Source organism: Cervus elaphus, chromosome 17 (assembly GCF_910594005.1).
Source record: "Cervus elaphus chromosome 17, mCerEla1.1, whole genome shotgun sequence".
In the NCBI taxonomy this organism is placed as follows: domain Eukaryota; kingdom Metazoa; phylum Chordata; class Mammalia; order Artiodactyla; family Cervidae; genus Cervus; species Cervus elaphus.
In genome coordinates, this window is record NC_057831.1 from 53707259 (window position 1) to 53716955 (window position 9697).

Consider the following 9697-nt stretch of genomic DNA (forward strand, 5'->3'; position numbering starts at 1 on the left):
TTGTGTGTGTGTGTGTGAGTGTGTGCATGTGTGTGTGTGTTTGTTTTGTTTCTTGCTGTTGGGTTTGATAAGCTATTTATATATTTTTTTATATTAACCACTTATTGGCCATATTATTTGCAAATATCTTCTCCCATTCAGTAGGCTGTCCTTTTATTTTGTTGATAGTTTTATTTACTGTGTGAAGTCTTTTAAATTTAATTAGACCTGATTTGATTATTTTTGTTTTTATTTCCTTTGATTTTTAAATCAAAAACACACTGTTATGATTTATGTCAAAGAATGTTCTGTCAAAGTTTTATTTTCAAAGTTTTATAGTATCCCATCTTACATTTATGGCTTTAAACCATTTTGAGTTTATTTTTGTACATGGTGTTAAAAAATTTCTAATTTCATTCTTTTACATCTATATGTCCAATAAATGAATTAATATGTCTTAACTGATTTTGAATAAAGCAATCAATGCATACATAAGCTAACAGCCTAAAAGCTTTTATTTATTTACAATTTGTGATCAGGTTTTACACTTTCAAAAATTTTAATAAATTAATTTGGAGAGGCAATCAAAATATCCTAATGTCAAGGATGACTTCATTTTTATTAAATTCTCTATAATATATGCAATATTGACTATCAGTCAGCAGAGATTTTGGTAATAGATCATTGGATAACAAGAGCTACATGTTATTCTGAAACTTTGTTTTGTATAAATATCAGTGTTCTGGTGATACGTGAGAATTCTCAGGCTAGACTGTGAAGAACACATCCATAATGGTATATAAGTATATTAGGCAAAGAGATAGAATTATTTATTTTATAAGTCTCATAATACAAACTATTAATTAATAACAATTGGAATCTCTTAAATATATGTAAATCATCTGTTAAATAAATGTAAATCATCATACTTTTAATGCATTTCCTGATTGTTATGTCTTCCTTTGTTTTTTTTTTTTATGTGTGAAAGTGAAAGAGGAGAGTGAAAAAGTTGGCTTAAAGCTCAATATTCAGAAAACTAAGATCATGGCATCCAGTCCCATCACTTCATGGCAAATAGATGGGGAAACAGTGGAAACAAGGCTGACTTTATTTTTCTGGGCTCCAAAATCACTGCAGATGGTGATTGCAGCCATGAAATTAAAAGATGCTTACTCCTTGGAAAGAAAGTTATGACCAACCTAGACAGCATATTGAAAAGCAGAGACATTATTTTATCAACAAAGGTCCATCTAGTCAAGGCTATGGTTTTTCCAGTGGATGTGAGAGTTGGACCATAAAGAAAGCTGAGTGCCAAAGAATTGATGCTTTTGAACTGTGATGTTGGAGAAGACTCTTGAGAGTCCCTTGGGCTGCAAGGAGGTCCAACCAGTCCATCATAAAGGAGATCAGTCCTGGGTGTTCATTGGAAGGACTGATGTTGAAGCTGAAACTCCAGGGTGACAATAAATAGGCTTGAGATACTCCTTTTCCTATTTGGAACCAGTCTGTTGGTCCATGTCCAGTTCTAACTGTTGCTTCCTGACCTGCATACGGGTTTCTCAAGAGGCAGGTCAGGTGGTCTGCTATTCCCATCTCTTTCAGAATTTTCCACAGTTTATTGTTATCCACATAGTCAAAGGCTTTGGCATAGTCAATAAAGCAGATAGATATTTTCTGGAACTCTCTTGCTTTTTCGATGATCCAGCAGATGTTGGCAATTTGATCTCTGATTCCTCTACCTTTTCTAAAACCAGCTTGAACATCTGAAATTTCACAGTTCATGTATTGCTGAAGCCTGGCTTGTAGAATTTTGAGCATTACTTTACTAGCATGTGAGATGAGTGCAATGGTGCAGTAGTTTATGGATTCTTTGGCATTGCCTTTCTTTGGGATTAGAATGAAAGCTGACATTTTCCAGTCCTTTGGCCACCGCTCCGTTTCCTAAATTTGCTGGCATATTGAGTGCAGCACTTTCACAGCATCATCTTTTAGGATTTGAGATAGTTCAACCGCAATTCCATCACCTCCACTAGCTTTGTTCATAGTGATGCTTCCTAAGGCCCACTTGACTTCACATTCCAGGATGTCTGGCTCTAGGTGAGTGATCACACCATCATGGTTATCTGGGTCATGAAGATCTTTTTTGTACAGTTATTCTGTATATTCTTGCCACCTCTTCTTAATATCTTCTGCTTCTATTAGGTCCACACCATTTCTGTCCTTTATTGAGCACATCTTTGCATGAAATGTTCCCATGGTATGTCTAATTTTCTTGAAGAGATCTCTAGTCTTTCCCATTCTGTTGTTTTCCTCTATTTCTTTGCACTGATCACTCAGGAAGGTTTTCTTATCCCTCCTTGTTATTTTTTGAACTCTGCACTCAAATGAGTATATCTTTCCTTTTCTCCTTTGTTTTTTACCTCTCTTCTTTTCACAGCTATTTGTAAGGCCTCCTCACACAGTCATTTTGCTTTTTTGCATTTCTTTTTCTTGGGGATGGTCTTGATCCCTGTCTCCTGTACAATGTCAGGACCCTCCATCCATAGTTCATCAGGCACTCTGTCTATCAGATCTAGTCCCTTAAATCTGTTTGTCACTCCCACTGTATAATTGCAAGGGATTTGATTTAGGTCATACCTGAATGGCCTAGTGGTTCCCGCTACTTTCTTCAATTTAAATCTGAATTTGACAATAAGGAGTTCATGATCTGAGCCACAGTCAGCTCATGGTCTTGTTTTGCTGACTGTATAGAGCTTCTCCATCCTTGGCTACAAAGAATATAATCAGTCTGATTTTGGTGTTGGCCATCTGGTGATATCCATCTGTAGAGTCTTCTCTTGTGTGGTTGGAAGTGGGTTTTTGCTATGACCAGTGTGTTCTCTTGGCAAAACTCTATTAGCCTTTGCCCTGCTTCATTCTGTACTACAAGGCCCAATTTGCCTGTTACTCCAAGTGTTTCTTAACTTCCTACTTTTGCATTCCAGTCCCCTGTAGTGAAAAGGACATCTTTTTTTGGGTGTTAGTTCTAAAAGGTCTTGTAGGTCATCATAGAATTATTTAACTTCAGCTTTTTCAGCATTACTGTTTGGGGCATAGACTTGGATTACCGTGATATTGAATGGTTTGCCTTGGAAACAAACAGAGATCATTCTGTCGTTTTTGAGATTGTATCCAAGTACTGCATTTCAGACTCTTTTGTTGACTATGATGGCTACTACATTTCTTCTAATTGATTCTTGCCCACAGTAGTAGATATAATGGTCATCTGAGTTATATTCACCCATTCCAGTCCATTTTAGTTCACTGATTCCTAAAATGTCATTGTTTACTCTTGCCATCTCCTGTTTGGCCACTTCCAATTTGCCTTGATTCATGGACCTAATATTCCAGGTTCCTATGCAACATTCCTCTTTACACCATCAGACCTTGCTTTTATCACCAGTCACATCCACAACTGGGTACTGTTTTTGCTTTGGCTCCATCCCTTCATTCTTTCTGGAATTGTTTTCCACTGATCTCCAGTAACATATTGGGCACCTACCAACCTGGGGAGTTCATCTTTCAGTGTCCTATCTTTTTGCCTTTTCATACTGTTCATGGGGTTCTCAAGGCAAGAATACTGAAGTGGATTGCCATTCCCTTATCCAATGGACCACATTTTGTCAGAACTCTCCACCATGACCTGTCCATCTTGGGTGGCCCTACACGGCATGGCTTAGTTTCATTGAGTTAGACAAAAACTTTGTCCATGTGGTTAGATTGGTTAGTTTTCTGTGACTGTGGTTTCCGTCTGTCTGCCCTCTGATGGCCTCTTTCAGCGCCTCAATAGCAGTGCAGAGTGCCTCAAAACAAGTCGGTGGTGATTATGTTGTGGCTGAATGGAGTGAAATTATAGAATTGTACACAGCACACTATTCAAAAGTTCATCTAACACAACGGTTAGAGAAGGCCAAAGTGATTGCAAGACAGATGTTCAAATTTTATGTTTTTTATCATAACCAGCACAAAGAATATTTTGACTATATTCGAAAACATCATGGGAATTCTGTGCAGCCCTCTGTCAAGAATAACAGTGGCAGCCATGGATCCCCTATCAGTTGAAAATTAGAAGGCATCTTCAGCTGGGCTTCCTTTGTGGCTCAGCTGGTAAAGAATCTACCTGCAATGCAGGAGACCTGGGTTTGATCCCTGGATTGGGACGATCCCCTGGAGAAGGGAAAGGCTACCCACTCCAGTATTCTGGTCTGGTGAATTCCATGGACTATACAGTCCATGGGGTCGAAGAGAGTCAGACACGACTGAGGACTTTCACTTTCACTTCCTTCAGCTGCAGCACTGAATTCAATACTGGGAAGCCACCCCAGGATTCACTTATGGAAGATAGAGGTTTGAGACTGCAGCAGAAAAACTTTTTAACCCCAATACTAACTTATGCTTCAGGGACTTCTACTGTGTGTACACTGCTTATCATTATGTGATTCTGGTCATTGCCCCTGTGGGATCTCTAGGAGATGAATTTTGTAAACAGTGCCTCCCTCAACTAAATTCCCAGGATAATGAATTTCTGACCTGCAGAGAAGAAGATGGGATGGTGGTTTACCACTATGCCCAGGATGTCATTTTAGAAGTCATTTACACTGACCCTGTAGCTATTTCTCTAGGCACCATGGCAGAAATCACTGGTCATCAGCTCATGAGTTTATCTACTGTAAATGCAAAGAAAGATCCCAGATGCAAAATCTGTAATATTAGTGTTGGACATTAACACCCACTTTTCTTATTCTTAGTCCCCCTTTCCTCCTATAGAAGCCCTCATCCTCTGTTGTCCATTTTCATCACCAGATGTTTTCCACTGAAGCATGCACATGCCACATTCACCAAAAGTGAACTGCCACTTTTCAGATTTCCAACTTGTTGTAGTGTTTCCTATCCCTACGCTTCCCAAGACTTTGAGAGATGAACTATCCTAAGTCGTTTCTGACACTCTCTTGCCTAGACGCTGCAATGTTTTTATTTTTCCTTTATGCCAAACATAATGAAACTATTATATAAACTGCTTTAGTAAAACACAAAATAATGGCATATAAATGGTGTTTAAATATGCTCCCATTTTAATCTACTGAGCAAATATTGGAATAACTCCAAACCACACAAAAAAGTGTAATTACAGAATGAGTTAAATCTTGAAGCCTAGAATTGTCAGCACTTCCAACTTATTGAATTTGACAGTGTTATTTATGTTGTTTATATTAGCTAACAGGAAACAGCTATTGTGTTTCAACATAATAAATATAATAGAAAAATATTTTATTTGTATTGTATAAAATATTTACAATCTTATAGAATATATTGAGTTACACCTAATAGCAATTGTATACATGTCACGAAACCATTTCCTTTACCAAAGATGTAGTTTGTAAGCCTCAAATAGTTGTGTATCTGTCCTATTAAAAGTACATAACTTTAATTAAACAAATTTGTGAAGGACATTATTCTGATTCATAAAGGTTATAAAATATCAGGTAAATATAGAGAAAACAATAAGCCTCTGAAACCATCTGCTCCAGAAATAGTCAATATTAATCCCATCCAAACTACATGAAAATGTGAATTTGTTCACCATCATGCTTAAACATTATAGAAAAGAGAATTACAAACGTGGCTGGTATGAGAGAGAAAATGTGGACCTTTTACTTATTTTTACAAAAGCAAAATAATAAACATGTGGTTTATGCAAAATAGCAAAACAATATACACTGAAGTTAATGATGTAAATGAAATATTCTGGCGTCTTTAAAAAAAAAAAAAAAGAGTACTAATTGCCCAGTAAGGAAAAACCAAAACCAGGGAATAACTGTTGAGAACTGAGTCACAATAATTCAGGCAAATCAAAATGAAAGATCAGAGAATTCACCTAAGGAAGAAGTGGTCATGACAAACATACTTAGGTAAACATGGCTTTATTTGAGGAAACTAAGCAAGGATGAAAATGACAAAGTAAAGAATTCTAAGAAACAAAAGGCCTAGAACCTCAGAGAGAATTTTTGTATCCAGAGGTCAGAGTAGTAATAAAATGACAGTTAAAATTTTGACCCAGAACTGTCACTAAACCTGCTTAACATCTAAGAGTGAAGGTTCATTTTTTTTAAATTGAAGGATAATTGCTTTACAGAATCTTGTTGTTTTCTGTCAAACATCAACATGAATCAGCCATAGGTGTACATATTGACAAGTGCATTCATTTTATTTGACTGTGGTAGAGGAGTCTGACAACAAGTGTTCTCAGCCACTAATCAAAACACAAGCAAGAAAAGCAATGTTGTGGATAAACACCGCTGTAGAAATAAACACTGACTTAGTCATCAAGAATGGAAATCCATTTCTTTTGCAAATGTATAGAACCCTAATTTCCAGCAGGTTCATTATTGTTCTCCCTCAACTTAATGAGTCAGTTAGAAGGTTTAACTTTACAGAAACCCAAAGCCTTAGCAAAGCTACATTTTAACTATTGAGTTGCCCTTGAAAGTTTTCTAGTAACATAGAAACTGTGTCTCATTCTTGGGAAATATAGATGCAAACTATTTTTAGTAGAAATGACAAAGTAAACAGTGGCAGGTAGGAAAAAGCTTTATTCTACTTTCACTAACATGTCCACCAGGGTAAGTATGAAATTCTTTTATAGCAAGATTCCTCCTTCAGATAATAGGAAAAAAAGCTGAATGTTTAAGTTTCAAAAGACTTCTACAGCATCTTCCAAGTCAGTTCTTAAAAGTGCCCTTCAAAAACTCAAGGAGAATTTTAAAGTTTAGAGGGTTTAAATCTCTCTCTTTTTAAATCCTTTTAATATTGCTTCCGCATAAAGAATATGATGACATCTGAGTATTTTCATTGTCTAAAAATTAAAAAAAAAATTCTACAGAAAATCATGCCATTCATGGCACATAGCTACATGTATACACCAGATTATAATAGTAAATGACAACTATATATATTGAAAATATAACTTTTAAAAGTTATTTGGGAATTTTGCAGTTATTTAGCCCTGATTTTTATTTCAAGTAATAAAAGCATATACATATATATATATGTATTTATACACACACATATAGTAAGTATATATATGTGTATATGTGCATAAATACATATATATGTATTTCACACATTTATTTTCAAAAAAAAAACAAAAATCCTTGGTTAATTTAGATATTAAAAAGTAAAGTCAACGTATGGCAAAACCACTTCAATATTGTAAACTAATTAGCCTCCTATTAAAATAAATAAATTTGTATTTTAAGAAAAAGTAATGTTTTCTGTTTCCTCTGTGTTTAATTTAAGCAGCGAGTTTCAGAACCCCAGGATAGATTCTTCCTTCTGTCCAACATAAAATTTCAGGTAAACAGCCCAGAGCTGGTGCTCTGCAGTGTCAGTGACTCGCGTTCTTTTGATGTCATTTTACTTTGTATGCGATCTCCATCCTTATGTGGTTCAAAATGGCTTTTCTATTTTCAATTACTAAAACTCCTATTGCTGTTGACAAGAAGACAAAACGGAAAGAAGAAAGGCATATTCTTTGCTAAGACACTTCACAGAGTTTGTACTGACTATTTCTACTGACATTCTTCTTGTCGTTATTTAAACTTATGACCGTGTCCTGAAAAAGAGGCTGAAAATACAGTCTTTATTCTGAGTAGCCACAGGTACAGGTAAATATGCTATTACTATGAAAGAGGCTCATTGAGGAACATTTTGCAGTCTGTGCTACAACCTGCTATCAACAATGGTGATGTTGGCAAATGTATCTATATCTATACACACTTCAATATATTATACTAGAAGCGTGTGAAAAAATAGATTGTATATATAACCCACATTAGAAAATAAGCATCCTTTCATTGTTGAATTAGGGGACTGCCCTTCAATTGATCATATTAGAAATGTATCTGTATGTACATATTGGAGCAAAAGTAACACTAAGAAATTTTTTAAAGCACCGTTAATTGTTTAAAGCCAACCTTCAAAAAAATAAAATAAAATAAAGCCAACCTTCAAAGAGAAAATATACTGACATTTAAATGGCACTCTGGAGTCTAGCACTGTTTCAGTGTCACTTTCAATGTTAACATCAGTTTCAGATGAAGACATAACTTTTAAGAGTCATCTGTGTATTATAATGAGAAAAAGACAATTAAGTAAAGCTCTATTAAATTCTCTAAACTAAACACTCAATACTATAAGGAGAGAAGAGACTATTACTGTCTTCTCAATAAAAATCGAAATTAAATCCAAATATATTTTTTCACAAAATTTGATCCTGATGTTACACATATATGAATGTAACCACAAAGACATAGTTACCACACACTCTTGTATATCAAAACATCTACAGTAACTTAAATGATCAGAAACAGTCAACTGATTGAATAAATGATAGATGATCTGAAAATAATGTATTAATCATAAAAACGAAGTTGTTAATGTACATTCACTGGCACAGACATAAATTTAGGCTATAATACTGTGTGCCTGAAAAAAATACAAAATATTACATGCAATGTGATCCAAATTTTGCAACCCGAGAGTGTAACAATATGGATTCACATGCATATATATGTCTGGAAAAAATAAAGCAAATGTTGACAGCAGTTAGCTCTATGTTGTGGAATTTTGATAATCAAGATTTTTTTTTTCAGATTATGAGACTGACACACCGCTTGTAGTGCTAAAAAAGACACTAAGATTTTCTTTTCAACACATAGCATGCATTATCTGAAAATTATTTTAAAAAGCATAAGATATAACAAGTAGGATAATTTTTAAAAGTACAAAATAATTGAGATATGTACTTAGGTGAAAGGCAGATTGTACACCAGTATGTATGTGTGAATTCTCTTTAGTAAAAGTAACATAAAATGCATTATGATAGGGATTTCCCTGGTAGTCCAGTGGTTAAAACTCTGTGCTTCTAATGCAGGGGGCACAGGTTCAATTCCTGGTCAGGGAACTAAGATCCCACATGCTGCACAGTGTGGCCAATAGATAAATAAATCAAATAAAGTTACTTAAAAAAAAATGCATTATGATAAATCTGTAGTATGTACAGCAAGTCCTATCTGTGGTCAGCTTTGGAATTAAGACCCATAGATGATTTTTCTAATAAAATTACTGCTATGTGCTTTAAGATGTAGTCATATCATTAAGTATTACTTTATTATCATCAAGATGTATGACTTCTACTGAGTTTCGGCTAGAATAAAAGAAATAGGTCTATTGTATGCTCCTTGTTCTTGCTATCTGCTCCCTGCATGTCTGTGAGAGCCTGAGAGAAGAATATTTCTGCCGCAAAATTATCTACTGCTGACAGAAAGATCCTAGATAATTGACCTTCAGTAGTCTTGAAGGAGGTCCTAATGGGACACCTAAAAATTCTTCAATTCAAAAGATTGCAATGGAATTACCTCAAGTATTATGAGTCAACTGAGTCTGAGAAACATGTCAGGATCCAGTTTACTGCTGCTTCAGCACTTGAGGTCATGCAGACACATCAGCCCCCCAGAGGCCCATCCCCACACATGTAATTGCTCAGACGGTCAAAACCCTCCCTCTACAGTAGAATGGTTTAGCTCAGAGCCTGGGGACAAATTCTAGAAGCCACTAGAAGATGGCTTGGCTTGTTAACTATAAAATCATTTACTTCTGGAAATTTTATTTTAAAGTGAAT

General features: G+C 35.4%; 1 non-coding gene and 1 pseudogene across 1 annotated transcript; both read left to right on the top strand.

Annotated features, from left to right (window-relative positions):
- The first annotated feature begins 3783 nt into the window (after positions 1-3783).
- Positions 3784-4866, top strand: LOC122673368 (annotated as a pseudogene).
- Positions 4867-8907: 4041 nt separating this feature from the next.
- TRNAR-UCU lies at positions 8908-8980 on the top strand. Its single transcript has one exon. It is a non-coding gene; the product is annotated as a tRNA-Arg (tRNA).
- Positions 8981-9697: the final 717 nt, after the last annotated feature.